The following is a 7,687-nucleotide window of genomic DNA, read 5'->3' as shown; positions in this document are numbered from 1 at the left end:
ACCATAAACTCCATAACAACCACAACAAATATAACCATACAGAACATATATAACAAATATAACAAGAAAGGCATTAAAAGATATGTCACCTCTGGTCAAATACTCTGATTTGCATTTATGTCTCTCAGCATTTTCATTTTCATGTTAAAGCCTCCAGAATGAGGGGATGAATGCTGCAAAATGGAACAGCAACATTGAACCCAAGTACAGGATTGGTGGGAGACTGATGGTCGCTGTTTGGGTTTTTGAAGAACAAGGAGGGCGTGGCTTCAAGTTGGATTCTCAGAGACTATTTCCCCAACCTCTACATTGGAATCTGCACTGCCATCCAGTCACATGACTGAAGTCATCCAGTCACGTGACTGAAGTCATCCTGTCATGTCAGTGATGTCACTTGGCAGGACTGTCATTGCCGTCTCATTCTAGAAAAGAATCCAGACTCCACCTGTGGCTCCATGATAACCGATGGACCTCTGGTTGGAGGCTGGACGATGATGTTTGGACTGGAAGGAAAACTCCTTGTCCAAATTCCATTGTGGTCAAGTTTAAAGTCCCACAATCAGAAGTAGCTGAATCTGACAGGTGGAGGTTTGGAACTACAAGATGGTGATGTTTTCTTGACTTGATGCTCTGACTGTCAGGGTGGATGACAGCTTCTTCTGCTGCTGCATCTGAGTGGCTAGGATTGGAGGTTTTACCCTCCAAGGTTGTTTGGTTCCAGGGGAAATTCTAAAATTCCAGTCCCCAACCTGGGCTGTTCTGAAACTCTTCTCCTGAATCACTCCTGAGCTGCAGCAAGAACAAATACCAGCGCCAACCAGATCAACTTAATGGCTGCTAACAGCCTCAGACACTTGATTTCCATCAATCTGGAGCCAAGAAGGCCCTCACCTGTGGTTCTCCTCCAGGAGGGTCCAGGTTCTGCCATTGTTGCTCCTGGTGCCACTGCCAGAGAGCCTCAGCTGCACACTGCAACATTTCAACAGGAGATTGACATTCCTTCAAATGTCCTGACATCTGATTCCAATGGTTCTGTTCCACATTTATATTTTAAAATAAATCACACAATGAAAGCTGCCTCAGCTGGTTTAAGAGAGAGAACAAGCTAAGAGATCTGAAACCAGTAAAATATGCTTTTCTGTGTGCAAACTAGTGAGGGGCATGGAAGGATATTTTACCACCAATACAGAACCCAGACTTTAGTCATGTGATGAGATGGAGTCTCTGATTATGAAGTTAATGGACAAAATGTGAATTAAAAGAAAACACATTCCTTCAGCAGACTTTGATCCAACATTGAAGTTAGAGTTTGGTGGCTGCTCCATGTTGGAGGAAACCAGGCGATGTTGGGACGTCACAGGGAAGCTCCTTTGCCTCCTCTGCTGCCAGTTCAACCACTCACTCCCATCAGTGGAGAGCAGCTTCAACTGGGTTTGGAATGTACCATTGTGGATGCATAGGAATGTGGAGAAAATGTCCTTTGTCAGAAGTGGGATTCGAACCCACGCCTCCAGGAGAGACTGCGACCTGAACGCAGCGCCTTAGACCGCTCGGCCATCCTGACAGACACTGAAAGTTGCAGACTTCAATATCAAATGAATTCATTCACTGACAAAGTAGAATTTTTTCCACAGGAGATACTGGCTCCTTAGTTGTTACATTTATTGTTAACATTAAACACACAGTCTGTGTTCATGGCAGTAAGAAATGAACCAGAACATTTGAACCACGTAACATCTCTTGATCAGTTTGTTACATGGGACACATTCCAGACAGGAAGGTCCTTCTGAGACTTGAACAGGGATCACTGGATCCAGAGTCCAGAGGGCTCACCATTCCACCATGGAACCAAACACAAGGTGGAGGATCCTCTAAATACCACTTGACATCACCTGCAATCAACCTGTTGCTATGTGGAGGTTCATCTTGCTCTTGTTCCAGACTACATTGGCAAAAGGATCATGAACCACAAGGAAATCATGGAACTCCAGATTGATTCAGGACTTTCTAACTCCATCGTATGACCTGGGAGCAAAGACTGGCCAGGCCTTCCTTAATTTATCAGTTAATTAATGCTTCAACAAACATGCCACTTAATTAAGTTACCAGAATTTCTCTCATTGAAAAACCCACCAGCCTGATTTCTTGACATGACATGAAAAATTCTCCAAGAACCCACAGTTGGGTGGAAAGATACCAGGTTAACCAGTAGGAGTCCTGCTCCTGAACCATGGATGGAACAAAGTCCACTGGAAAACTCAGCAGTTCCTGAGTGCCAGATCCATCCGGGAGCTTGGGTCTCCCCTTGACTGTGGTGATCCATGAGATCAAGGAGGACAGAGGAAAGAAGGATCCTGTTGGAGATCTCCTCCCTTCTTCCTCCACTTCACTACTACTTGGATGTCAGGAATATGAGGTACTTTACTCAAATGATGTATTAGGAGTTTCCTGTTTGACAAGAAGGAAGTCAGAGGTTCATCCCTCACTTGTTGGTGGTGCCCTCAACCTGCTGAGAGCATCACTTAGTTTTCTACAGAGAAACATGGCAGCTCTGCTGAAGGCTGCAGGAAACCTGCTGGAACGGAGACTTGGACTCAGGTCACTGGATTCAAAGTCCAGGGTGCCAACAGGTCCACCAGGGCATCTGTGCTTTACTTACCGTGTAAAAAGGACCACAGTGGTCGTCTGGTTTTAATTTAACAAACAAATACGGTTGAAAACTTTGAGACAGTGACACAGGGCTCTTATTTGAAGGGCCATGGGATGGGAAATATCCCAGACCTCTGAGATCAGAGCGTTCATTTTGATCTCAGGGTCCTGACTTTGGGGGTTCTTCCTTTGGTCTTCAAATACTTGTGGTTTTTATTGGCAGAACTTTCAACTTGCATGCAAAAAGAGAATCACAGTCAATGTAAACCCAGCAGACAGTGTTTATTTGTAATAAATCAGACAATTGCACAAATGAGAATGAAAGGAAAAAACAATAAAAGGTTTTAAAAACCTTCTCCACTCTAAAGCTTTTTAAAGTTCATTTGAAGGTTCAAAGGTGGTGGTGAGGAGGTCACCCTGATCCTCCCTGTCGTCACTGCCAGGATTCTTTCTTCTGGTGCTGTGGTTCTTCTGATGAAGGGGGCGTGATGTTTGCTGTCTCAGGCTCCACCAAATGTCCTCTTTAGGACGCCACAATGTAGCCTCTTCACTGCTCCATCTTCCCTGCATCGGAGACACCAGGGTTCCTCCTGGTGCCGACCCCATCGTCCTTCTACCCAATGGTGCGGCCATGGATCCTCAGAGGAGGCTGGGATCCTTCTTCTCATCAGAGCCACAGTTTTTTCTGTAGGGAACAACAGGAGCTTTGTTGTAATGTTTTGCTCAGTGTTTCCTGCACAGAGCGTCAGGATCTGTGACGCCATCTTGTGGTAGGGGGTCACCATCTTGTTGTGTGGCAGTGGATTCATTGATCTGCTGTTTCAACACATTCAAGTTCATTATCCTACAAGTCAAAGTACATTTGGTGTGGAGTTTTAGTTTCTGGCCTCAATCATAACGTGTGCCTTTCTTCTTCATGAACATTTCTCAGCTTTGTAAGTTTATTCTAGTTTTTCTTCCTCACTTTTCTATTCCATTGTTGTTGAAGATTCTACTGCAGGTTGGAGTTCCCTGTTGACTGAAGCAGAAACAGGAACAACAAGCTGGAGGCTGTCAGAGCTCCAAGTTGGGCCGCTGATATTAAAGTAGGAGATGAACACATCCAGGTTAGCATCCCTCTCAGAAGCTGCTACTTTAGCTCTTCAGAGTACAGCAGCCTAGCATAGCATCATCTGGCCAGTTAGTGGCCCACTTTGATGTCTGGGATATCAGGTTCAAGGTTCTTCACAGCTCTGAATGAATGCTTTCTAAAGTGTTAACCAGTACTCCAGTTGTAAAAAACAATCAGGGGGGATGGTAGATTTTGATGTTTAGGAACAGATCATTTGAGCTGATGACAGCGCATCAGGTGAGAGACCATCAGTGTACCCTTACTCCTCTAAAACAACAAGCATGCTATGGATATTACCTGTCTGCTACTCCTGTCATTGATCTTGACCAAGCCCCCAGGCTGACACTGCTACCACTGCTCCTACATAGTTAGAGTCAAATGCAGAGGACATTTTCCCACCGGGTGCAAGTGCAACTTCATACTCATGCTACCTATAAATCTGGGAATTCATCTATATTTTGAAACAAAAAATTCTCAAGTCAAGTCCATTTTAATTAAAGTGCAAGAGCAGAAGAATGAAACAAATGTACTGTGGCAGGATAGCGCTACGCTCCCCACCGTGAGGGGCAGTGTGGCAGACGATAGTGAGTGGTCACCTAGAAGTAGACCTGGTCCGACCCTTCTCCGTCCTTTCCACTTCCTCTCCCTCCTTCACGGAGCTGACAGCCGTGCGTGGTGGCGTCTCGCTGGTCAGCAGATCGGTTACAAACAAAGGTACCTCAAAACCTCAAAATAATGCTACAGTGATGTCGGAAGAATTGCTAATGATCTCAAAATGATGCGACAGTGATGTCATAAGAATTGCAAATGAACTCAAAATGATGCTAACAGTAATGTAGTGATAGTTGCTAATCAACTCAGTCATGCTTACAGTAATGTAGTAAGTGTTTCGAATAACCTCAAAGTGATGCTGACAGTCATGTAGTAAAAGTTGCTACGAACCTCAAAATATTGCGACAGTGATGTCGGAAGAATTGCTCATGAAGTCAAGATGATGCTACAGTAATGTAGTGGTAGTTGCTAATCAAGTCAGTGATGCTAACAGTAATGTAGTAAGAGTTTCGAACAACCTCAAAGTGATGCTGACAGTCATGTAGTAAGAGTTGCTACGAACCTCAAAATAAGGCGACAGTAATGTAGTAAAAGTTGCTACGAACCTCAAAATAATGGGACAGTGATGTAGTAAGAATTGCTAATGAACTCAAAATGATGCTAACAGTAATGTAGTGATAGTTGCTAAGAAACTCAGTGATGCATACAGTAATGTAGTAAGAGTTTCGAACAACCTCAAAGTGATTCTGACAGTCATTTAGTAAGAGTTGCTAATGAACTCAGTTCAATGCTACAGTGATGTCGTGAGAATTGCTAAACAACTCAAAATGATGCTAACAGTAATGTAGTGATAGTTGCTAATAAACTCAAAGTAATGCTGACAGTAATGTAGTAAGAGTTGCTACGAACCTCAAAATAATGTGACAGTGATGTCAGAAGAATTGCTAATGAACTCAAAATGATGCTAACAGTAATGGAGTGATAGTTTCCAATAACCTCAAAGTGATGCTGACAGTCATGTAGTAAGAGTTGCTACGAACCTCAAAACAATGCGACAGTAATGTAGTAAAAGTTGCTACGAACCTCAAAATATTGCGACAGTGATGTCGGAAGAACTGCTAATGAACTCAAAATGATGCTAACAGTAATGTAGTGATAATTGCTAATCAAGTCAGTGATGCTTACAGTAATGTAGTAAGTGTTTCGAATAACCTCAAAGTGATGCTGACAGTCATGTAGTAAGAGTTGCTACGAACCTCAAAATAATGCGACAGTGATGTCGGAAGAATTGCTAAAGATCTTAAAATGATGCGACAGTGATTTAGTAAGAATTGCTCATGAACTCAAAATGATGCGAACAGTAATGGAGTGAACGTTTCGAATAACCTCAAAGTGATACTGACAGTCTTGTACTAAGAGTTGCTACGAACCTCAAAATATTGCGACAGTGATGTCGGAAGAATTGCTAATGAACTCAAGATGATGCAAACAGTAATGTAGTGATAGTTGCTAAGAAACTCAGTGATGCTTACAGTAATGTAGTAAGAGTTTCGAACAACCTCAAAGTGATGCTGACAGTCATGTCCTAAGAGTGGCTAATGAACTCAATTCAATGCTACAGTAATGTAGTGATAGTTGCTAAGAATCTCAGTGATGCTTACAGTACTGTAGTAAGAGTTGCGAACAACCTCAAAGTTATGCTGACAGTAATGTAGTAAGAGTTGCTACGAACCTTAAAATAATGCAACAGTAATGTAGTAAGAGTTGCTACGAACCTCAAAATATTGCGACAGTGATGTCGGAAGAATTGCTAATGATCTCAAAATGATGCGACAGTGATGTAGTAAGAATTGCTAATGAACTCAAAATGATGCTAACAGTAATGGAGTGAAACTTTCGAATAACCTCAAAGTGATACTTACAGTCATGTCGTAAGTGTTGCTACGAACCTCAAAATATTGCGACAGTGATGTCGGAAGAATTGCTAATGATGTGAAAATGATGCGACAGTGATGTAGTAAAAGTTGCTACGAACCTCAAAATATTGTGACAGTGATGTCGGAAGAATTTCTAATGAACTCAAGATGATGCTAACAGTAATGTAGTGATAGTTGCTAAGAAACTCAGTGATGCTTAAAGTAATGTAGTAAGAGTTTCGAACAACCTCAAAGTGATGCTGACAGTCATTTAGTAAGAGTTGCTAATGAACTCAGTTCAGTGCTACAGTGATTTCGTGAGAATTGCTCAACAACTCAAAATGATGCTAACAGTAATGTAGTGATAGTTGCTAATAAACTCAAAGTGATGCTGACAGTAATGTAGTAAGAGTTGCTAGGAACCTTAAAATAATGCAACAATAATGTAGTAAGAGTTGCTACGAACCTCAAAATATTGCGACAGTGATGTCGGAAGAATTGCTAATGATCTCAAAATGATGCGACAGTGATGTAGTAAGAATTGCTAATGAACTCAAAATGATGCTAACAGTAATGGAGTGAAACTTTCGAATAACCTCAAAGGGATGCTGACAGTCATGTAGTAAGAGTTGCTACGAACCTCAAAATAATGCGACAGTCATGTAGTAAAAGTTGCTACGAACCTCAAAATAATGCGACAGTAATGTAGTAAAAGTTGCTACGAACCTCAAAATAATGCGACAGTAATGTAGTAAGAGTTGCTACGAACCTCAAAATAATGCGACAGTAACGTAGTAAAAGTTGCTACGAACCTCAAAATAATGCGATAGTAATGTAGTAAAAGTTGCTACGAACCTCAAAATATTGCGGTTGTAGTAAGAATTGCTAATGAAGTCAAAATGATGATAACAGTGATGTAGTGATAGTTGCTAATCAAGTCAGTGATGCTTACAGTAACGTAGTTAGTGTTTCGAACAACCTCAAAGTGATGGTGACAGTCATGTAGTAAGACTTGCTACGAACCTCAAAACAATGCGACAGTGATGTCAGAAGAATTGCTAAAGATCTTAAAATGATGCGACAGTGATGGAGTGAACGTTTCGAATAACCTCAAAGTGATGCTGACAGTCTTGTACTAAGAGTTGCTACGAACCTCAAAATAATGCGACAGTGATGTCGGAAGAATTGCTCATGAACTCAAGATGATGCTAACAGTAATGTAGTGATAGTTGCTAAGAAACTCAGTGATGCTTACAGTAATGTAGTAAGAGTTTCGAACAACCTCAAAGTGATGCTGACAGTCATTTAGTAAGAGTTGCTAATGAACTCAATTTAATGCTACAGTGATGTCGTGAGAATTGCTCATGAACTCAAAATGATGCTAACAGTAATGTAGTGATAGTTGAAAATAAACTCAAAGTGATGCTGACAGTAATGTAGGAAAAGTTGCTACGAACCT

At 41.7% G+C, this 7,687-nt stretch overlaps 1 non-coding gene across 1 annotated transcript; it reads right to left on the bottom strand.

Annotated features, from left to right (window-relative positions):
• Nucleotides 1–1,481: 1,481 nt before the first annotated feature.
• trnal-cag (transfer RNA leucine (anticodon CAG)) lies at nt 1,482–1,564 on the bottom strand. Its single transcript has one exon. It is a non-coding gene; the product is annotated as a tRNA-Leu (tRNA).
• Between the last annotated feature and the right edge of the window lie 6,123 nt (nt 1,565–7,687).

This window comes from Aulostomus chinensis, chromosome 1, assembly GCF_037954235.1.
Source record: "Aulostomus chinensis isolate RoL2024-O1b breed Wild chromosome 1, RoL_Achi_v1.0, whole genome shotgun sequence".
Classification (NCBI taxonomy): Eukaryota; Metazoa; Chordata; class Actinopteri; order Syngnathiformes; family Aulostomidae; genus Aulostomus; species Aulostomus chinensis.
Note: the sequence above shows the minus strand (reverse complement) of the source record. Positions and strands in the feature narration are given on the sequence as shown.